This window comes from Sarcophilus harrisii, chromosome 1, assembly GCF_902635505.1.
Source record: "Sarcophilus harrisii chromosome 1, mSarHar1.11, whole genome shotgun sequence".
Taxonomy (NCBI): domain Eukaryota; kingdom Metazoa; phylum Chordata; class Mammalia; order Dasyuromorphia; family Dasyuridae; genus Sarcophilus; species Sarcophilus harrisii.
In genome coordinates, this window is record NC_045426.1 from 348,989,243 (window position 1) to 349,014,001 (window position 24,759).

At 36.2% G+C, this 24,759-nt stretch overlaps 1 long non-coding RNA gene across 1 annotated transcript; it reads right to left on the reverse strand.

Annotated features, from left to right (window-relative positions):
- Positions 1-7,961: 7,961 nt before the first annotated feature.
- Positions 7,962-17,684, reverse strand: LOC116420501. The gene is made up of 3 exons (XR_004230838.1): positions 17,195-17,684; positions 14,887-15,035; positions 7,962-8,304 (listed from the first exon to the last, which is right to left on the reverse strand). It is a non-coding gene; the product is annotated as an uncharacterized LOC116420501 (long non-coding RNA).
- Positions 17,685-24,759: the final 7,075 nt, after the last annotated feature.

Genomic DNA, 24,759 nt, shown 5'->3' on the forward strand with positions numbered 1-24,759 from the left:
GTCTTTCCAGGCTTTTCTGAAATCTGTTTGTTCAACATTTCTTATAGAACAATAATATTCCATTATATTCCTATATCATAATTTATACAGCCATTTGAAACTGATGGGTATCCAAGGAACTTTCGGTTCCTTGCCACAACAAAATGAGCTTGCAAGACACTTTGTAAACCTTAAAACACTGTATAAATATTTTCTTTCATTTTGATTTTTATTATTATCCAGGTAGTAGGTGGCTACATAGAAACCTATATGAATATTTTTTTTAATAGCCTTTTATTTACAGGATATATACATGGGTAACTTTACAGCATTAACAATTGCCAAACCTCTTGTTCCAATTTTTCACCTCTTACCCCCCCCACCCCCTCCCCTAAATGGCAGGATGACCAGTAGATGTTAAATATATTAAAATATAACTTAGATACACAATAAGTATACAAGACCAAAACATTATTTTGCTGTACAAAAAGAATCAGACTCTGAATTATTGTACAATTAGCTTGTGAAGGAAATCAAAGATGCAGGTGTGCATAAATATAGGGATTGGGAATTCAATGTAATGGTTTTTAGTCATCTCCCAGAGTTCTTTTTCTGGGTATGAAACCTATATGAATATTATTCACAATGTGTTGTGGTTATATTCTTGTGTTACTAATAAGAAATCATCAAATCACCAAGAAATCAATCTGTCTTTTTTACTGATTCAAAGGAGTGCAGGTGCTAAGTCATTGAGCTTTTGGTAAGCTGATGCTTCTTTTGAGGGTAGAAACATTATCTAAAAAATAGTTCAAACCATCCAAGAAATGCTTTAAATTGAAAGTAATCAGTGACCTACCCAAAGCTTTTTGGCCTAAAATTTAAGCAGAGTTTGGGAAGGTGTAAATCATTCATGTTGTCAGGAATTTTCAAAAACTGAAAAAGAGAACCTTAGAGCCATGAAAACACTTGTTCTGGCAAATGTTTAACTCCAATCCATTAAAAAAAAAAACCTAGGTATTTTCATGGGCCAGGAATAACTACTCACAACCAGCCCTGTATTATCCAGTCACAGCTGAATAAGGCAGGCATTATAAAAGAGAGACGCTCCATTTTTTTTTTTTTTTGCAATCTCCCTATACTCTAATAGTCCCTTATTTCTTTTACCAATTCCTATACTTTCTTTTCATTTCTGCCTTCTTTTTCTAGACCTCCTTTACTTTTTTCTTTCTTTCTCTCCCAAATTAGACAATAATTGGCTTGTGAATATAGCACTATCCTGAATTATTTTGGAGAGTTCTCATGTGGGATATTGTCCATTGGCCCTAGAAAAGAAAGATTAGTGGCAAGAAAAATGGATACATAATGCTTTCAATGAAAAGGTAAACATGAACCAAAAAAGGATTGGAAATTTTGGTGCCAATCTGTGGAATGAGAGATTTCAAAGATTGAAGCTTCACATATATATACCATAAATACTTCTGTAAAAAAAAATCCAAAGATGTAGATAAGGCATCACCAAATAAATTCATAAAAATGAAATTAATTACAATTTAACACAGAGAAAATAGTTCGTTATTAATGTGAGGATTGTTTCCTAGTTGACTGTCTCTGTATGGTCATGTTTGTTAAAGATCAGAACTGACAGAAAACCAAAAGACAAAACAAAATTATGTGAGTGTGTGTGTGTGTGTGTGTGTATGCATATGTATATATGTGTTGTAGAATGTCATACTATGAAAACCACTCCACTTCAACCTGATCATTTCTCATACAAAATAGTAAACCCTAAGGGAAATGGATAAGAGAAAAGAAAACACTCTATTATAACAATTCATATAGAAGTCTGTTTATAAATCAAGAGCATAGCAAAAAAACAAACTGCCACAGACAACAAATTTGATCTATGCTTGATTAGCAGAGAGCTAAAGGAATATCAAGGGAAGCTAAGGGCAACACCAGTTTAAAATATTTCTAAAATTTTCTAAAATTTCTAAAATTTCCCAGAAGAATAGTGAAATATGAGAAGTATCTTCTCATAAGACATAATGAAACACTGAAAGAGAAAGCAAATTTAAAAGAAACTTCAAAAGAAACACAACCAAACATCTTAATCTCAAGATCATTAAAAAATGAAATCAAGAGAGGATATTAAACAGATGAAACATGGAAAAGATTCATAAAGATTTTTTCATAAAAATATAAAACCACCACACTGGGATTCTTAACATCAAACTTCTAGATGTGCTACTTTAGGGGACAAAAATGCCATCAGAGAAAAGTGAGGAAATCAGCTATACTAGACCAAAAAGAGTGCAAGAAGAACTATACTGGAGACAACACATTATTGAGGATGTAAAGGGATCAATTCTCAATATAGCTGGAGGGAAATATACCAATGACATAGGAAAAAAAAACCCAGACCTTATTACCAAAAAAGATGTCTGAGAAAATGTCAATGGCTATTGTCCCATATGCACACTTTCCCATATGTGTAAAAATTTTATGGGAATAATCTATACTTAGGTTGAACATACACTATGAGAATCATAAGGGAAAAGCCAAGCTTTAGCAAGCTATAGGCTACTTTCAATTATATCACTACCAACAAACAATGTACTAAAAATAATAAAGTTAATATAAGAACCCACAACACTTTTAATTTTTGTGGCAGCTACATGATTGTGTGTAAAGTGGTGGACCTGAAATTGGGAAGGCAAAAAGTTTACTCCTGCTTTGGATACTACCTTTGAGACTTTGAATAAGGTGTTTAAACCTTTCTCTTTCTCAGTTTCTTCATCTATAAGATGGTAATATTTAATAGCACCTACTAGATTGTGACGATTCAGTGAGATGACACGGAAAGCATTTTGCAAGTCTTAAAGTACTATATAAATGCTAACTTTTTGTTGCTTATTATAAAATGACATTTGATTTTTACTAAATGCCACCTTAAAAGGTCCCCTACAGTAAGGTATTTCCTATGTATATGTCAAAAGTATGTAAGATTCTTCAAAATATATAAAAAACACAGATAAATTGCTTTGGCCCTTGTTAGCATCAAGTAAGGCATAAAACAGGCAGACATCAAGGTCCTTTTAAACCACCATCATGGAAGTCATTTGGGAGATAATTCACATGGAAGATTCTCTTCAAATGGGGAGGTGTTCCAGAAAGTACTTTTTTAGAGAGGGCAATGTGCTGATTGCTTCAGGCACTGAAACTTTGCAGGGCATACCTCCTAAGTGACATAATCACTCAAAAGATATGCAGAAGTGATGTAAATGATGTCATCAAAGAAATGTGCAATTGATGATAGGCAGTCACATCAAAATCAAGGAATAAAAGCAATATTTCATGTTAGTTCCACTGATTATCAGCAGTGTCAAACAATGCAAGGGAAGTAAGTCTCTAGAATGTTGGGTGGAATCTCCATTTGGGAGGAAATGTTGGAGAATCCCAGAAGATAAACAGACATTGATGTGTTTTTATCTGTATCATTGGGAGACATACATCAATCAGATCACAGAGCTATTAAAAGTACTGGAGAAAGAAGAGACTGAGTATAATTAGAACAAGATCATTTGTTAATCAAAGAATCAGCTTCCAAATTCCAGAGATGAGAATATCCCATAAGACTTTTTAGGAAAGTCATATTCAACCATCTCTCCCAACTCCCTAGCCTCCTAACCTATTTCTCTATGTCTTTCCATATCTTATTTGTCTCCTTTCTCTGTTAAACACATTATTTTTTGAAGAATTAAAGTCCAGGTGATGAATATCACAAACTGCAAAAGTGGAATACATACAAATGAATCCAGAGTTCAAGAAATATCATTACTAAAATTTTCATTTCTAACTCACTAAGTAAAAAAAAACAAAATTTCAAGTGATAAGGAATACTCTATAATCTCCAAAATCTCAATTAGTAGTGGCTTTTACTTTTTTGCTGATGCCATAAATACTTCTGGGAAAATCTACATATCAAATTATATGTAGTATAAGACTTTAAAAAATAGGAAAAAAATGCACTGAATGTACACTTTGATATATAACTATATTTTATTGATGTTGTAAGTAGCCTGCTCTGTTGTATGCCCATATTTTGGAGTTTATATACTGAGAAAAAGAGAGGTCAGGATTTAAGTTGCCCAGTGCCAGGAGAAGAGAATATGGTACATATAGGAAAATATTCTATTTTCTCTAGATGAAGGGTTAAGGATATAGCTATAGCAGAGTCAGTAGTTTTGACAGAATGTGATTTCTATGGATATAGATCGGGTTTGTGTTTTTATATGGTACAAGGGCTGTGTGGTTATATGTATGTATAGTGGTTGATAGGATCTTGAAATGCTGTAACTTTCTAACCACGGCTTTGACCTCAGCCTGGGCCTGGAGGCTATGTTGGATGTTTGTCTAATGAGAACCAGACTATTCATGGTCATCTTGCATCTCTGAGGATTTCAGATATCCAGACTCTAGGGTCTAATCCAGCATGCAAGGAATGTGCTCCTGAAGCATTCTATATAGAGGATAGAAAAATACAAATACTAATGGAGTTCCTAAAAACAGATTACACGTGGATGACAGGCTGGGGATAGTAATCAGTTGCAACCATGGTGATATAAAACACAACCCACTAGGCTTGTCTCTAGTTCTTTTCTTCCAGTGAAAGTGAATGGGTATAAAAGACATAGGATAAAGTGCTCATTATATACATCAGGCTGAGATTTTCAATCTAGAATGTTTTTGTGGGTGATAAATTCAAGAGACTGATTTCATTGCTACATAAATATCTGATATTGTATACTGCAGACCCTTGAACTAGCACAGTATCCCCAAGAGTTGCTGTGCTTCAAAAATCATTACCCTGTGAGCAACCTGTTGATAAGCCTTCTCCAATCTTGGTTAGGCTGTTACCCTAACAAAAGAGCAGATAATTCTTTTCTGGGCCCTTGCAGAGTTGGAGAGAATTGGAATAAGCTGTATACTATAATGAGGCATCCAACGACAACTCTAATGGGAAGATATGAGAAAAAAATGAATTCCTGACTATTTTTCAAAAGGAGTCAACTCAGTACTTGAGCACTGCTCAGGTAGAATGTCTTTGGAGAACAGCTCAGCCCTCCATTATTTCGAATGTCATATTGAGGAAAAGGCAAGGCAATTGTTCAATCTATGGCTATTAATGGTTTGCTTTTATTTAAAAGATTAAGAAATAAAATTTGTGTGTTTTTGGTAGTCCTAAATTGATCCTCTGCATATTCTCTCTGAAATCAGGATACAATGGATCATCAATATCTTTTTTTTTTTGCAAGCTATCTCTTCAGAAGTAAATGGCACCTGATGTAGGACACAATATTGGGTGATAGAATGGAATGCCTATTTTAAAATTTCTCATGATCTTCAGAAAGGCAGACTCAGGAGTCCTCAAACTACAGCCCGAGGGCCAGATGCGGCAGCTGAGGACGATTATTCCCCTCACCCAGGGCTATGAAGTTTTTTTAAAGACCCACAAAACAAAGTTTTTGTTTTTATTATAGTCCCGGCCCTCCAACAGTCTGAGGGACAGTGAACTGGCCCCCTATTTAAAAAGTTTGAGGACCCCTGCTAGGACCTTAAACAAATGCCCATTAAATCTTCTCACTGAGCTTCGTTTTTCCATTATTAGGGAATAAATGATCAGGATTCTTTAAATGTTTCATTCTTAATAGGTAGTGGAAAAGAAAATAGTGAAACTAGTAGAGTACCAAAATGGCATGGAATGATGTTTCCCTATTCCTCAAACCATTTTAGGCCTCTAAAGGTAACATATAGTCAATTAAGAAAGCAAGTAGGTCACAGGAAACTGGAGAAGAAAATCATTGCTATAATTTATCACTATGTGATTAGAATATTACATTTCCTGAACTTGGGAATATGATCAAGTTACCAGTGGTCTCTGAAAAGGCAACATGATACGTTGTTTTATTATCCTTATCTTTACTGAAATTACATTTCTATGATTTATGATCTATCCATTTTGGGGGATTCTAATTTTTAGTCACCACTTTTTAAATATATTTTCAGTATCCTTTTATTCAATTTAATGTTGTATTCTAGGCAATAAAAATTGTCTTTCTGCTTTGAGTTGAAGGTTTTTGACTTCACTATTGTGGAAGGTCAGGATTTATGCAGGGACCTGATGGGAATTTATATGAAGACAATTTTCCCAAATGGAGCCATTGGGGCAGATGGAAGACTCAAAATTTTAAAGTGAGACTCTCTCCCGAGATAGAATGAGGCTTTGACTTAAATGTGAATCTAAATCTGCCAACAAAAGGGAAGATGAGTCAGCATCAGGGAAATCCCTTCTTATTTTCTCCTTTAAGTACATGATGCCTTGAGAAATCCCAGTAGACAAAGATCAAGAAACTTGTTAAATGGAAATGAAGTCATTTTTTCACTGCAAGGAAGACCTTTGTGATGGAAGCTTATTGAAACATTTCCTTTAATAATATACTAGAAATTAGTAATTTTACTTCTTTATAGAGATAATCAATTTATTTTTAGCATCTTTGGATTGAGACCATAACCCTGTATTTTATAAAGCCAAAATTAGCACTAAAAGTTGGGATTTTTAACATAGCAGTTTGCACTGCACAATCCCTGCTTTTCCATGAACATATTTCCAGAAGAATCAACAAGATATTCAAGCCCTTTCCCATCCTCTGGTGATATAACCAAGCAGCTCTGAAAATGCTTTGATCATGCTTTTTTTGATGATTTATCAAAAATTATTAAGGGTCTGATATCACACAACAGTCTAGACAAAAGTATACTATTTCCTTCAAGCCCAATGACTGAGTGCTTGGAAACGGCATTAAGAAGATAGGCATTAGAAAACTGATTAATTTTCTAAAGATGGGGTTTTGGGTCTCAAGACAGATTTTGTCCTAATGTCCTCAGGAGCTATTATCCATGCCTGATGGTAATTTAGGTAAGCTGGCCTTCCAGACCTATAAAAGTGATCTTCCAAATGCTTTGTGCTATGCTTTATTACTGGTGTAGTGATGACAAGAAATTGTCTCTGGTATCATCCCACTTCAACTCCTGGCAATAGGGCATTTACAGCCAAACTGAAAATTTGGCCAGGAAATAAAATCCATATCTTACTTATTCTTACAATAGAATAATTGCTTCAGTGAGGAAATACACTGTTATTTTAATCATTTTATTCCCATACTTAATACAGGCTTAAGAATACTTATTAAATTTATTATAACTTTCTATTGATAGAACCCATGCCTGGGTAATTTTTTTTACAACATTATCCCTTGCACTCACTTCTTTCTGTTCCCACTTTTTCCCTCCTTCCCTTCACCCCCTCCCCCAGTTGGCAAGCAGTCCTATACATGTTAAATAGGTCACAATATATCCTAGATACAATAAATGTGTGCAGAACCAAACAGTTCTCTTGTTGCACAGGAAGAATTGGATTCAGAAGGTAAAAATAACCGTGAGAAAAAAAAATGCAAACAGTTTACATTCATTTCCCAGTGTTCTTTGAGTGTAGCTACTTCTGTCCATCTTTGATCAATTGAAACTGAGTTAGATCTCTTTGTCAAAGAAATCCACTTCCATCAGAATACATCCTCATACAGTATCGTTGTTGAGATATATAATGATCTCCTGCTTCTCCTCATTTCACTTAGCATCAGTTCGTGTAGGTCTTGCCAAGCCTCTGTATTCATCCTGCTGGTCATTTCTTACAGAACAATAATATTCCAAAACATTTATATACCACAATTTACCCAACCATTTTCCAATTGATGGACATCCAAGCATTTTCCAGTTTCTAGACACTACAAACAGGGCTGCCACATACATTTTGGCACATACAGGTCCCTTTCCCTTCTCTTTGGGTTGTATAAGCCCAGTAGAAACACTAATGGATCAAAGGGTATGCAGAGTTTGATAACTTTTTGAGCATAGTTCCAAATTGCTCTCCAGAATGGCTGGATATATTCACAATTCCACTAACAATAGTACTTATTAAATTTAATCAAATAATGTTTCTAGTAGTTTGTTTTCAGCAAAGTCCAAGATTGCTGATGAAGAACACTCCCTTATCATTAACTGACCAATTTTATTATCACCCTATAATGATGAAAGTCATTTACTAGATCAGGTATCTTGTGGTAGCCCATTTTTGTTGTAATGGCCTAGTTAGTATATTCTTGGAAGTGCTAAAAGAATGTTAACTTGGTCTTGCTTTGGATCATTAGGGGATGAAATATTAGAATTGGAGAATCCCTGTAGAAATTGAATGCTAAAAAGCATTCAGACCTTTAAAGTAAAAGAATTATAGGAGAGAATATTATCTATTCTTTTAAATTTACAAATAAATTTCTCTTTTATTACAAACTTAGCAATAAATATTTCATTAGACAAAGAAAGTCAGAAGCTTGGAAAAGAAATTTTACTTATTATACAGTGTTTTTTAATAAGTATGTATATATCTATGTGTATTTGTGTGTATATGCACACATTCACATATATAATTTAATAAGATTAACAAAGCTGATGTGTCTCGCTTGCACCTCTTGTTTTCTTCTATGAATTAAAAAAAAATTACCTTTTTAAACCAACTTAATTTTTCCTTATTTTCTAATTTTGATAGGATTATTTCACCCTTTAGGTCTAAGTGTACTTTGGATTCCTTCTTTATTGATGTTCTAATCTTCCCAGCAACTCAAGAAAGTTGTTATGAAGTCACGGTACACACCAAGTTATGCAGCTCAAGCCTTATTAAATGTCCCACATTCACCATACTAAGCTAGTTCAGTTCCCCAAACACTAACACCAGTGAAGAAACTCCCACAACTGACTCAGATAAAGGAGATTCTTCTTTGGGTCAAAAAAACCCCAGAGCCAAGGACAGGATTGTCATGAAATTCACATTCAACAAAGGTAATTTGATGTGCTCCATAGTGGCTCCTGTTCTCTTGTAAAGGATTTTTAAGACTTTATAGTCTTTATTCTTTTTCTCCTGAATTCTATCTGATAAGCTGAACTTCTCAGTTCATGCTATCATGTGAAAGTTCACTTTCCTTGCATGGTGAAACAACTAATCTAACTCCAAAACCAGATGGTATAGATACTGGGATCTTCATGGTACAGAGAATCATTGTCACAAAGGAAAGTCTCATTGCCTTCTCCTCAGATCAGACAGTGGAGAATGTGACCTTACACTCTGATTCTGAAGCTAGAGATGATTTTAGAAATTGTTAATTAAGAATTAATTCAGCCACAATTGGTGCCATATGCCTATAATCTCTATTACTAGAGTGACAAGAGTCTGATGGATTGCTTTAGCTCAGGAGTTCTGAGCTTCAATAAGTAGTATCTGATGGTATCTGAATTAAGTGATGGTTTCTGAATTAAGTCTGGCACCAGTAATGATGAGTTTCCAATAATGGAGGATACCAGGCTGCTTAAGGAAGGAGCAAACTAGCTCAAGTCAGAAAGAAACTCCAAGCTCCCATGATGGTGCTGGGCTTTGGGATGAGGCCCATGAGAAAGCACTGATCCTCTAGTTAAGAAAAGGAAACCTTCAAAAAGAAGAATTATTCAGAATGATTGCACTTAAGAGTTAGTTGTCCAAGGAATCAGATAGTTATTAACTGAAAGGCCACAGAGACTCCCCAAACATCATTCATACTCATCTCCATGTCTGTCTTCCACTTACCTTTCATAAAAGAATAACTAAAATGATTAGAAAGTCAAAAGCTGAACAAAGGAAGAAGAGAATCAGGAAGCTTCAATAATCAGTTCCTGATTAAATCATTGCTGAGTAATTTAAGAAAAAACTGGCATTTGGCCTCCAATTTTATATAGATTCCTCTAATTAACAAAACATATACCTCTTTCTCTCATATAATTTTTTTGGGAAAGAGATAAAGGCTTTTAGTCAATTAACCACTGACTGAGCTATTACATGCAAAGCACTGAACTAGATACTGGAGAAAGATGGCAACAAAATAGATTAAGCATTCCCTATTTCAGAGAGTTAGTATAATAAGGAACAACAGAATTGTATTCAGAAAGGCTCTCTTTTGCAAAGGTTGAGGGGGAGGGTACAGAGAAATGGGTATTGCAAATAAACAACATTTTATTTTGCTATATTATCAATTTTGTTGAATATATCCCATTTTTCTTTTTAAAAAAATTCTTATATGAGAGGGATAGGGGCAAAAGGGGAAATCTAGGAGATATATAAACAAAAGATATCTATAAAGCACTATTAAAAAGACAAAAGGAACCCATTCAAAAGCATAATTGCACTACAAGTCCAGATGTGTCTTACGTATAATGAAAATGACAGCATTTGGGAGAGATTGGTCATTGATAGCTAGGGTGACCAGGGAAAGTTTTATAAAGAATGTTGCAATTTACCTGGGTCCTAGAGAACAGTACTAGTATTTCATAGACCTATGATGCGTGAGGTGGGCATTCCACACAGATTACATAGAGACATGGCTATGGATATTACATATCAGTGGGAGTTCTAGCTTTAACTCTAGTTAATCTCACTCCCCAGAACAATGAAATCCTTCCTGGAACCAGCAAGTTGAGTAAAGTGGTTCAGCCCCAATCAGTATTGCTTGGCTCTGGCAGGGGCTTGGAGAGATGACTACAGATATGCCATGCTCACAGGATAGAGAGATAGCATAAAGCTGAGACAATATGAAGTATGATGAGTGAATAGGAATTAAAAAGACCTTGACAACCTATGGGTTATACCTGTGTTCAGAAAATCCGAACTGGGACAAGGATCAAATTGGGAGATGAGGGCTCTAGGATTTTTCATTTGAAAAGGTCCTCAAGGCTGGAAAAAGTTAAAATCTCACCAGAAATCAGGGGGAATGTGGTAGCCAAACATGTCATCTTAGCCTGCATTCTCAGAAGTTTAATATTAAGAATGAGAGAAGTTGTCATTCTATTTGACTTAGTCATGCTGAAACAAGTGTGTCTCAGTTATGGGAACATGATCTTTAGGAAGCACGTTGACAAGGTGAAACATGTACCAAATTTGGCATCCTAGGTGATAACACTTCGAAGGAATGGGTAATATTATTCCTGGAGAAAAGATGATTTCCAAATCTGAATGGCTGTCATGTAGCAAAGGCATCAGGTTTACATTGCTCAGCCTCCAGAGAACAAGGAATAGTGTCATGGGTGCAGGGACTGGAGAGAATTACATAGATTTACACTTCTGATGGAGGAACACTAAAGGGCTAGTTGTCGTCTAAAAGAGCAGTGAATAGCCCTGGATGATAGTTATGTTGACCACAGCTTCAGGTCTTCAAATAAAGACTAGAGGACCACTTTATAATAGAAGGAATTCTGGCTTTCTATTTAGATTTCATCCAATCACTCAGGTTACTACCAAATCGGAGTCTGAGACCTGGAATCCTACCACTTAATGGTGTTAGATAGCAAAGAATATTAATATTAATGTTAAATATCTCAGTTCTTCAATGGATCCTTGATCTCATTGAGGTACATAAGTCTTTTACTTGGGTAGATTATGTTTTCATATTTTAGGCCTGTCCATGCTTTTCCCCCAAATCCTCCACTGTCATCCACGCTAGAAACTAGGTTCTTCAGGGTCACTGGGCATCATATGAGTTAACCCATTAGCATACAAGCTGTGCACTGAGATTCATTGGCTCTGCCCATGTGACTGGCTCACCTCCTTTTCTGGTCCTATGTCTTTGGATCTTTGATGCCATCCAATAAACTTTTATTAAGCGCCTATTATGTGCCAGGTATGATGCTGTAAACATGTGGGACACACTGAGCCAAGAGACAGATCCTGCTCTTAAGAAGATCCCAGTCTAACAATGGAGACAAGCAAACAACAGAAATGCTATACCCAGAATAAGTTGGAAATAACCAATAGAGGGAAGGCATTTGAATTAGATAGAGGTTACCTTCTCATCTTACAGTGAAAATTATCAAGATCAAGAGCATTCAGTCCTCCCAGTTTCATGCTGGACAAGCATCTCATATTGAGAGGACCAAGGGTTCAGTTCTTGCCCTCCGCTGTTTCCTGTCCCAACACACTCCCCCCAAGATGACAGAAGTCAAAGGAGACTTGCAGGATTCAAGGCTCTTTGGTATTCTGCTCTGTCTCATGGGCTGTTATCACTAATTGATTCCCCACCAAGTTCCAACCTAAGGTCATTTGGTGAGGAATCTCTATATGGCTATGCAAATCCTTGGAGCACTGACTCAGTGATCCACCTATTGTGCCAGAAGGCCTTTCTGGTATAGTGGAACCAGTCAGAGACTGGGTTCTGTTAGTACAACCTTCAAGAACCCACAGTGAGGCACCAGAGTAGGACTTTTGTAAAAAAAAAAAAAAAAAAAGCTTAGTTTGTGACAAACAAGATGAAAAGGAGAGTTTTTCATATTAACTATCCATCCAGGCAAATCACAGAGAAAAAGACAAGTGGGTTATAGAGAAAACCTAATTAGATTATTCTAGATTTAAAAAATAGGCCATGCTGATAGGCTGATCCATCCTGCTAGCAGAATCATGAGAGAGTGGTAGTTTGATGTTACTTGATGCCCTCTCTTAAATATGTTACTGACCAGATCAGTAACATGAAGGTCCTCCAGCTAAAGAGAGAAAGAAAAAGTGGAGAGTAGAGCAAAGTTCTGGGGGAAAGTAAGCTACAAAACACCTCCCCTGTTTAAAAGGAAATCTATATTTAGTCCTTCCAAATTGCATGGCATTAGTCAATAGATCAATACTTCTAAATGCCATTGTCTATCTCCCAAAGCCTAATGACTTCAGTTTTTAGGACACTGGAAGGACCAGACCAGTGCTTGATTAATTTCTTAGAACTATTGGCTAGGCTGTGGAATTTCTCCTTATCTCATCCTTGAAAGCTAAATGAATTAATGGGTCTTTGAATTCTCCTATTCTTTGCTGAACTTCTGGGTTGCCACAGTTTCATTTTTCAATCTATAATTATTTTCCCTCTGTGATTCTGAACAATGTGGATGTGCCCTGGAATATGAGGGCATTTGGATAGTGAAGTCCAGAAAACAAAGACTTTCTATAATGAACACTTTTTTTAAATGACTCAAAGAAAGAAGACATTTTAACCTTTGCTGAAAAAGGACCCCCAAACTCTTGGCTGGCAGTTGTTATTCTGCCTTATGAACTTATTTTTTTTAAAAATTCTATTGTATACTGATATGGCTATTTAGTGTTTCAGAGATCTCAAATGACAGAGAGAATTTAGACTAGCAGAATGTGATTGCAGGAAATAAGAAAAATTATTTTGGAGCTCTCAAAAAGTGCTAAAGGATCTATGTGTGTTCTGTAGCTGTGTAAACCTTGCTTTTCCTCCCCCACAATCCCCAGCCATCTAACATTTTCTTTGCTTGGTCAGGTTCTTCCAGATCTGAATCAAAACTCTCACAATATTTTTCACAAGATGTCCTGATACCCTTGTCCTCTTCAGACTCTATGGTTGCCAGCTCTGGAGATGAGGAGCATGTGCACAAGAGAAGCTCTTCTTTCCAACAGCCTAAGTACGCCAGAGGGCCCATGAACACCCAGGAACTTATGTTCTCACAGTCTACTGCTCTAACATAGTTCTGAAGTGAGAGGATCTATTCTGGAAGAGAACTAACTGATGAGGAAGTGGTTACCCATCCTTCATTAACTCAGATTCTGATGGAGTCAGAACAGGAAAACTTCATCTGAAGAAGTTGTTATATATTTCTACTACACCAAAACTGGGAATTTAGTATTAGTTAACTATTAGAAAGTCATCTGAACTCAATCAACCTTGGTTTCATTATCTGTAAAATGAAAATAATGGCAGTACCTACATTATAGGACTGTAGTGAAAATCAAATGAGCTAATATATGTTAAGCACTTTGCAAATTTTAAAGTAGTATATAAATGTGAGCTATTATTATTATTGTTGTTAATGGCCCTATTACTGTACCTATTAGTACAGTAAATGGATAAAGTTGGTAATCATACCCATGTTCTAATCATTAATAATGTTGTTTTTGAAATTCCCTTTAATTATTTATATTACTACTATAAGTAATAATAATAATCTCCAGCCACCTATTCGTACAGTAAATGGATAAGGGTCACAATCACATATAGAATAATCTTTTCATTATATCAATAATAATTTCTTAATATTCCCTTTGGTCATTATTACTAACCACAAAAATAATAATAGTAATGGTCAGCTACCTATTTTTACAGCAAATAGATATTGTTGGCAATCTCATCTATATCAACCTTTTCATTATTCTTAATCTTCAGGGACACTTGAAATTCCATCATAACAAGCAAGGGGCAGATGAATGAAGGAACAATTTGCTACTATGTGCCAGATATGGTGCTGTAAGCATGTGGGACACACTGAGCCAAGAGACAAGGTCCTGCTCTTAAGATCCCAGTCTGCCAATGGAGACAAGCAAACAACAGAAATGCTATAACCAGAATAAGTTGAAAATAACCAATAGAGGGAAGGCATTTGAATTAGGTAGAGGATACCTTTTCATCTTACAGTGAAAATTATCAAAACCAAGAGCATTCAGTCCTCCCAGTTTCATGCTGGACAAGCATCTCATATTGAGGACCAAGGGTTCATTCAGTTCTTGCCCTCCGCTGTTCCCTTTCCCAACACACTTCCCCCAAGATGACAACAGTCAAAAGGAAACTTGCAGGATTCTTATAATATATTAACCATTACAGAGGATGTAGCATGTACTCTCACTTTTCAGAAGAGAGAGTTGTTGAAATCAGCCAGGACATCCAAGAGATGGGTGAAAAATGAGACTACTTCAAAGGGAATTGAAAGAAAAGTTAAGGCTATTACCTCTTTTTAGATCTGGTATCCTTAGGTGAGGAATCTAGGCTATAGCATTTAATGTGCTGGTATGGCAGATTCAAACTCTGCCTCTGCCACTTATTAACTCCACATCTACTGACAAGCCACTTATTCTCTTGATCCCTCAGTTTTTCCATCTGTAAAGTAGAGAAAATCATAGGTTGAGAAACCAGTGCACAATGTGCTTATGAGGCTGAATAAGATGATGCATGAAAAGCACTTTGAACTTTAAAATGCTCTATATAACACAAATTCCTAGGATCCTGGATTTAGAGCCAGAAGAAAACTTAAGGCCATTTAATGCAACCTCTCATTTTGCAAATGAGGGAACTGAAGCCTACAGGAAGGTTAAGTGCATTGCCTCAAGTCACACAACTGATAATATAACTAGGATTATTACTCAGGTTCCGTTATAGTAACTTTGTTGCTCTTCCAACTTCCCGTGTTATCTCCTATAATTATCATTTTTAGAAGACCATCAAGAGACCACTGGGCCAATGGGATCCGATAATGGACTTAACCTCTGAATATACCAAATATACCAGGCATTCTAGGCACACAAAAATACTAAAGTCATTGTATAATGGTGACAATGGCAAAAACCTCATCTAGAAGAAATACTGTTTCATTTGATTTCATTCTTTCTCAGCTCCCAAAGAGTCAGGAAGAAGCTAGGGCCAACCGCCTCGTATCATCTAGAAACAAGGCAGCCTCAAGACCATAAGCATTTAGAAGCTACCAGACAAGCCAGCCTCCCTGGAAGCCCACAGGCTGCCTGAAGCCCATTCCTCCGACAGAGAAGAACTGGCTGCTTTGATGCCAAAGATGCCAGTGATGAAGAGGAGTTTGAGAGAGACGGAGACAACGTTCCATTTCCCAGGGCCCTCCCAGGCTCTTTTTCATCACATTTTGAGGAGGACCCAAGAGTGATCATCCCTAATTCTTCTTTGGCAGAGACATCAGCAACCAGGAAGTAGAGCACCTTGGGAATCCTGCCACTGAAATCCCATTGAAAACCTCTCCTTTGTGGAGTTTGGCAGGGGTGGGAAGTGGGGTGGAGGACAAGGCTTCTGAGCACATTAGAGACTCCCCTCAGCTTCCAGAAAAGCTTTTTAACTATTCCAGTGTCTTAGAAGGCAGTCCTGGCAGCTTGGGCCTGAAGCAACTGGATAAATCTAAGAAGCCACCAAAAATGGAGCACCAAGTCATCACCAGAGTGAAAAGCCTAATGAGCAATGAGTGCCCTGGCTCCCCCAAACAGAAGAATGAGGATCCGGGTTCTCTCACAATTCAGTGGCCAGGATAAACCCACAAAGCAAGAGGGCTATGACTGAGGACAACTCTAGGCCCACCAGCTTGGAAATCCATCATTTAATTTCTCTGGAATAGCGGAGACAAAAAACTTAAGGTCTGATGAAGCTGCAAAAAAGGTAATTTTCTCTTTGGCTTAGTTTGGTTTTGAGAGTAGGGTAAAAGTTGAGAATGAGAGAAAAATCCCCTGAATCAGAGAAATTGCCCCCAGTGCTAAGAAGTCCCTGCAGTACCTCAGGAAAGTAGGGACTAGAACAAAGAGATGGATCTACCTTCTGGAGCTAAATTAGCTTAATCCTAGGCTAAATTCTCATCAGTTGGGCCCTTTATCAGGGTGAAGTAGCTCACTAACCCTAAAGCTCTTGCCTTAAGTGGTCATTTTAGCCTTTCCCTTTGAAAAACAAATGTAAAACCATGAAGAGAAGAGAAATTTTCAGTGGACTCTGGGCTTTTATCTTCATCTGCAATTTCCCTTTTATTTTAGATAAAATATAAACTCCTTACGAGTAGGGACTGTTTCAGCCTTTGTGCTTTTATTCCCAGAGTCTAGCCCAATGCCTGGCACATAGTCAGTGCCAAATAAATGCTTAGTGTGAGAAATTCAATAGGAGTAAAAGCACACTGACTTATCTCTGCCCTTCATATATCTTGGTTTTGGCTATAGGTTCTGGACCTTCCCATGGACAGCCCAAGGGGCTGGGATGGGGAAGGGCAGGAGAAGGGGAGAAACAAACTGTGAAGTGCTGCTTTTTATGAATGGCCATTGCTAATCTCAGTTGGTAATGTGGACATTCATAGCCTAAAATTACCCATGGAAAATGGACCCTCTAAACCCAAGAATTTAATGAAGTTGTTATCATAATCCTATTTTGATTTGGAAAACTGAAGGTTAAGGACTCCTGGAGCGGAGTCCCAAAGTGCCCCACCTCTGTCTAACAACAAAACCCAGGGGATGAAGTGAAGAGAGAACTTGATTCCACCCTACCTTGACTCTGAGGTCCAACTTTGCTGTTGCTGTGTTCTGTGACCTTGGGAGAAGGAATCCTAATGCTTGTCTTACTTCCCTGAATTCTTGAGAAAATCAAATGACATAATGTACTTAAATGTACTTTGAAAACTTAAGATGTTTTTCAAACAAATTATCATTATGTACTTGACTACCTGGTAAGATATAGGAATTTTATTGCTCCCTCCCGAAATTATTAAAATATATTTTAAAAATATGGAAAAAGATAAATGAAGTTCATATTCTTTACTATTTAACATGAATGATTTCTACTCTTGAGCAAGGAGAACTGTGACTATTTTGTAAGACAACAATGATATGTTATTTATGGGTAGCATCAGACCTGAAGTATGCAGAAAAACACATTTCTAAACATATAAATTTATATTTGTATGTAGCTGAGTAAACATACTAGTTATTTTCTGTACATATGTATATATTCTACATATCAGTTTTTATGTTATATCCATGCATATACATGTAGATGGATATATAAAAATGTTTGTAAATATACACACGTTTATTCATAGAAAATAGGAAGATATTTAGTTGTGTGAAGATGGAATTAAGACTCAAAAGTCCTGAATTCTAACCACAACTCTTGACAGTTTCTGGCTGTTTGATTTTGAACAAATCTCTTGCCTTAGTTTTTCTCATCTGCAAAGTGGAGAAATTGAATGAAATGATAAAAATAACTGCAATTCAGAGAGAGCTTTAAAATTTGGGAGAGTTTTGGGGGAGTGTCAGAATGATCTCATTTTAGCTTCACCACTACTCTATGAAGCTCTGAGGCTCAGAGAATTTTAATAACTTGTTCACATTTGTATAGCTAATAAATGTAAATGTCAGAATTTGAAATATGGTCTTCCTTATTCCAAGCCCTTACACCACAATCATATAAAAAGTCTAGATTTTATGATCCTAAATTTTCATGCTGGCAGTTATATTAACTGAGTATTTTAAAAGCATCTTGGTGAGAGGTAGTTGCTGTAATATATTTTCAGGTGCTTTCCTCAGATTGGTGATGAAATGACCCAAGGATGACAGTGTTTACTATTTTCCTATACAAAATGTTTAGCAATTAACAGATTCATTTAGGGGAATTTTTTTCTAAACTGAAGTCTTAAGTTTTTCATATTTAGTAACTTTCCTTAAAGCTAAGAGAAAGGCCTCTAGATATTACTTAATTAATCAAATTTTAACACCCCGGGGCATAATCTTACAGCCTTCTGAAATGAAAATTTCCGAGTGCAGGAAAATGAGAACTTTAAACATTAGTCAATATTTAGCTCATGGAAGATAGTTATCTAGTAAGGCTTCCTATGGATTCATATGAAATAATTTTATAAGAAAATAAAGATATAAATGTCCAGTAGTGAGAAATGGCTAATCAAGTTGTAGTAAATAAAAATAATGGAATATATTATTATGTTGAAAGAAATTTCAAATAGGAAGAATTAACAAAAGCAAAGAAAGACATATGAACTTATTGAAAGTATGGCAAGAAGAAACAGGAAAACATCACGACTATACAATGAATGGAGGGGACGGGGGATAGAGAGAAAAAGAGAAATTTACAAAACTTTTTTGCAAACAAAATTTTAAGAAAGGGAAATGAAAGAGGAAGTGGTTCACTGGAGAAAATTTTTTTAAATTATCTCTCCAATAAAGGGATTGATAGCTATATCATATAGCGAGAACTAATAAAAACATATGGGAATAAAAATTTTTCTTTAAGTTGCTGGGAGAGAGGATTCTGGAAAGATGTCAGGGGTCAGAAAATTCTAAGCTCTTCGGCATCACCCAGAAATAAGGCAAAACTGTGCTTTGGGGAAAACATGGAATTATTTTAAAAAAAAACTAATTTAGGCAGAATAGTAATCTTGGGTTAATCAGAAAACCTCAGAAGACACCAGGACTGTGGCTGGCCAAATGAAGTGTAAACACCTCCAGAAAAGTTTTGCTGAAAAACATCAAGCAGCAAATTCTGTTGCTGTTTGAGAGTTAGCTTAGGCCCCAGCCACAATCTTCACACCCTAGACAATATGGGGATTGGGGCATCTGAAGAAAATATTACTATTTCTTTAAAGGGGAAAAAAAAATAAAGTAACAGCATAGGTCTGGGAGTACAGACACAGTGAGGTAAAGACTGCTGATTGTGGGTACTTACAGGAGAGCAGAGTTCATAGTTTCTGGTTCCAGACCAGAGGGAAGAAATGAAGGCCTGGAAACCAGAAGCAGTATCCACTTTACCCCAGGACTATAGGTGATTAGTACAATTTATCAGCAAGAAAACGAGCAGTCAAAAGAGAAAGAACCCAACCATAGAAATTTACTATGGGAATAGGGAAGACAGGCATTCATCCTCAGGAGGAGAATACTCAAGCAAAAAAAAAGTTTCTCCTGTCCCAAAGAGTAATGCTAAAATGATCACCTGCTCAAAAAGAATTTATAGAACTTTTAAAAGACTTTAAAAATCAAAGGAGAAAAATATCAATGAGAAGAGTAGAATTTATTAGGAAAAAAAATAGTAATGGTAGTAAACATGGATCTCAGACAAAATCAAACTTAAAAGTGACCCAGTCAAGAAAAAAATCTACATTATATGTCTGCCATATTAATACTGTTTTAGGTATATGTGTATATGCATGCTTTACTACAGCCTACTTTAGGAGTAGGGGAAGTGGAAAATGGAAAAAAGAATAAAGTAAAAAGTGCACAGCAGAGAACAAAACAAGAAAAAATGATCAACTATGAACACAATGTATAGTATTTATTATGTGGGCTTCCTTGGGATGGAAATTTGTCTCCTATTTTGAATCTTCTCTTATAGCCTGCTGTGCACATGGCAATTTTTTTTCCCTTTTTTACTTTGTATTGACATTTTAAATAATAAAAAATTTAAAAATTGGCTGATAGTTTTAAGTTTTGAAAACTAATTTAAAATTAGTATTTTAAATCATAAAATTTAAATCAAAAATCTGTATGAAAGATGCCTTCAAATCATTAATGTTCATTTAGATATTTCATCTCATGCCCAGAAAATTATGAAAAGATGACAAATGACAGGAACTGTTAGTGCTAAAGAGGTTGTAGAAAGATGGATAAAGTAAGGCTGGTGAAATTGTAAATTGACCTTTCTATAAAGCAGTTTGGGATTGTGTGAGGAAATTTATTAAGCTATAACATACCTTTTCCCAAGAATTCTCAATGCTAGGGAAAGACACACACAAACACACAACACCCAAATAAATTAATGACAATAAGTACTACATACACTAAGTTATTCATTTTGTAGTAGTAAAGACCTGGAAACAAAGCAAATACTCATTGGAGAATGTAAATAAGTGACGTTACATGAATATATTTTCCCATTACTGTGTTGTAAGAAACAGTGAATATAATCAATGCAAAGAAGGGAAGAGGAATAAACATTTAGTAAATGCTTACCATGTGCCAGGCACAGTTTTAAGGACTATGCAAAGATTATTTTATTTGATCTTCAACCTGTAAGGTATACTATTATTGTTCTTCTTTTACAGAAAGAAACTAAGGCAGTCAAAAATTAAGTTACTTGGCCAAGGAGACCAAGTTATTTTAGGTCACATTCAAATTTATCTCTTCTAGATTTGATGATGTATCTCCTGAATTCAATTTGAAAGATTTGACGAAATTGCCAAATCTTTGAATATTATGATAAATGTTATCTACAGTCTTCTAACACCAAAAGTTTAGAATTTCCTGAATCAGAATGTATTCTTAATGTAAATATATATCTAATTTAAACATTTTGGATGGATTTCTTAAAATTCATGGATGACTTTGCACATGGAAATTAAAATATTTTTATATATCTGCTCCTCCCAGTGGGAATCCATTGTATTCAACATTTTAGTATTAAAAGAAATAAATGTATCTATCTCCAGAAATCTAAAACCACCTGCTAAATTCATCTGCCAGTCTTGCCATATTTATAGCATCATCAACAGCTGCTGTGTCACAACTGTCAGTTGGGGAAAAAGATAAACTTGTTCCCTGTCTAAAATTACTGTTTCATGTGGCAGCCTTTTTTGTAGTGGCTAGAAACTGGAAACTGAATGGATGCCCATCAGTTGGAGAATGGCTGAACAAATTGTAGTATATGAATGTTATGGAATATTATTGTTCTGTAAGAAATGACCAACACAATGATTTCAGAAAGGGCTGGACCTACATGAATTGATGCTAAGTGAAACAAACAGAACCAGGAAATCATTATACATGGCAACAACAAGACTATATGATGATCAGTTCTGATGGATGTGGCTCTTCTCAACAATGAGATGATTCAAACCAGTTCCAATTGTTCAGTTATGAAGAGAGTCATCTACACCCAGAGAGAGAGCTGTGGGAACTGAGTGTAGATACCACAACAGAATTTTCATTTCACTCTTTTTGTTGTTGGCTTGCATTTTTGTTTTCCTTCTCAGGTTTTCTTTCTAGATCTGATTTTTTTGTGTGTGTGCAGCAAGATAACTGTATAAATATCTATACATATATTGGATTTAACATATATTTTAACATATTTAACATGTATTGGACTACCTGTCATTTAGGGAAGGGGATGGAGGAAGGAGGGGAAAATTTGGAACAAAAGATTTTCCCAAGGATCAATGTTGAAAAAATTACCCATGCATATGTTTTGTAAATAAAAAGCTATAATAAAAAAATAAAAAATAAAAATTACTGTTTCATTCACTAAACCAACCAAATCATTCTACAGATGTCTTCAGAGAAGCCTGCCATTAATGACCTTAACCATAAGATAGGGAGAGCAGTGGAGATCTCAGTGAATGAATGACAAATTAAGTACCTTGTTGCCTTCATGGTACTAAGCAACTGAGCCAATCTCAGCCTTATGATAACTGTAGCTGGATGTCTACTTAGCTGATGCCTGTATCTTGGGGAAGTAGTGTATGCACAGCAGATAGAACACTGGTCTGGAAGACCAGGGGGTTGAATGAGGGTTAAGATAGATAATTACTAAAGGATAAACTATTTACTTCTCTCAGCTTCAGTTTTCTTATATGGGGAAAAAAAAACCAACAAAAGCATCCATTTCAGCAAGTTACTGAGAGGGCCAAATGAGAACATGGATAATAAAAGCCTTCGAAAACTTTAAAGCAGGGGCAGACAGGTTAATGCAGTGGATATACCACTAACCTTGGGAGTCAGAAAAACATGAGGATGAATCTGGCCTCAAACAATTACTCCATTACTCCATGTGTTACACTGGACAAGTCATTTTACCTTGGTTGCCCCCAACCCCATACCCACCATAACTATTATCATTATAAAAACAGTTTTCCTTTCTTTTTTTAGGAGATTCACTTTCTATATAGAATCTGATGGAGATGATGATGAACTGATAGTAGAAAATGGAGACTCGTGGGAACATGTTGAAGTTTTTTTCAAGAGCTCAAGATATTACCCATATCGAGAATCTATTGTGGAAGATGATCCAACTGACAGGAGAAACTGGTGACACCGGTGTGGACATGTTGGAGAATTTTCTTGTAATTCCTGGAAACATTTTCATCTTTGAGAATCTGTTGATGATGAGGTGACAGTAGAAAATGGTGACACTGGGATGAACATGTTGAAAAAGTTATCTAGGAGTGTCAAACAAACATTCCTTTCATCTAAAATCTGTTGGGGAAGATGAGGAGCTTCCAGCAAAATATGACTGGTGCAGTTATATTGGAAAAATTTTCTCAGAGTGTCTAAAACATTTCCTTAGTCTAAAATCTATTGGGGAACATGACTAGCTGACTATAGAAAACAATCACAGTATGGAGATACTGGAGTCTTTGGAGTGCCTAGAAACATTCCCTTCATCTAAAATCTGCTGGGGAAGATGACAAACTGAGAACAGAAAATTGTGATCCTGGTGGGGATATGTTGGAGAACTTTTCTTGGAATTCCCTGAAACATTCTGTTCATCTAGAATCTGTTGGAGAAGATAATGTGCTGAAAGTGGAAAATGGTGATCCTGGTAGGGATATGTTGGAGAAGTTTTCTTGGAGTGTCTGGAAGTATTCCCTTCATCTACTATCTGTTGGGAAAACTGATGAGCTGATGATCGACAATGATGATCCTGGTATTGACATATTAAAGAGTTTTCTTGGAGAGTCCAGAAACATTCTCTTCATCTAGAATCTGTTGAGGAAGATGATGAGCTGAGAATAAAAAATAGTGATGCCAGTGGAGAGATATTGCAGAAGTTTTCTTGGAGCCCAGAAATGTTTCTTTTGTTTGTAATCTGCTAGAAAAGAAAATGTGCTTTGGTAAAAATGAGAATCAGAGTAGGTAGATATTGGATAAGTATTTTCAGGATGGCAAAAAACTTTCTCTTTGCCTAGTGTCTGTTGGGGAAGATGATGAGCTGAGAGTAGAAAATAGTTATCCTGCTTGGAACATGCTGGAAAAGTATTTATAAAGTACCTAGAAGCATTCTCTTCATCTTCAACAGTTGGAGAAGATGACAAGTTGAGTGTAGAAAACAGTGAATTCAGGGGGGACATTTGGGGTGGGGGGAGCTTTTTATAGAGTGCCAGACACATTCCCTCATCTAGAATCAGTTGGAGATGATGAGGTAACAATGGAAAATAGTGACCCCTGAGCAGACATGATGGAGGAGGTTTTTGGAGTACTCAGAGAAACATTTATCCTTGTCTAGAACTTGTTGGAGAAGATGAAGTAGAAAATGGTGACCCCAAGCAGAAATGTTGGCTAAGTTTTCTTGGGAGTATCTTTTCCTCTAAAATATGTTAGTGAAGATGATAAGCTGACTGTAAAAAAGCAGTGATGCTGAGTGAGGAAATACTGAAGTAGTTTTCTTGGGAGTGCCCAAAAATGTTCCCTTTATCTAGAATCTTTTAGCAAAGACAAGAAGCAGTCAGTGAACCATAATGACCCCACTGAGGAGATATAGAAGTTTTCTTGGAGTGCTAGAAAACATTTTCTTTGTCCAGAATCTGTTGGAGAAGATGAGTTGTTGTTGTTTGAAAATTCCAGTGCAGGGATATTAGAAAAGTTTCGCAAAGTTCCTAGAAATTTTCCTTTCATCTAGATTCTGCTGGAAAAGATGAGAAGCTAAAAGTATAAAATGGTGTTCCTGCTGGGGACATATTGAAAAAGCTTTCTCTGGGGCAGCTAGGTGGCACAGTGAATAGAGCACCAGCCCCCAAATCAGGAGGACCTAAGTTCAAATCTAGCCTCAGACACTTAGCACTTCCTGGCTGTGTAACCCTGTGCAAGTCACTTAACCTCAATTGCTTCGAGTGGGGAGGGTGAGAGGGGAGGGTTGGAAGGGAGTTTTCTCAGTGTATCCAGAAAAGTTCTCTTCATCTAAAATCTTTTAGGGAAAACAATTGGTTGACCGTGAACAATTATGACCCTATTGGAGGGATAATAGAGTAGTTTTCTCGTAATGCCCAGAAACTTTACATCCATCTAGAATGTGATGGAGAAGACAAGGAGGTGACAGAAAAAAAATTACCCTT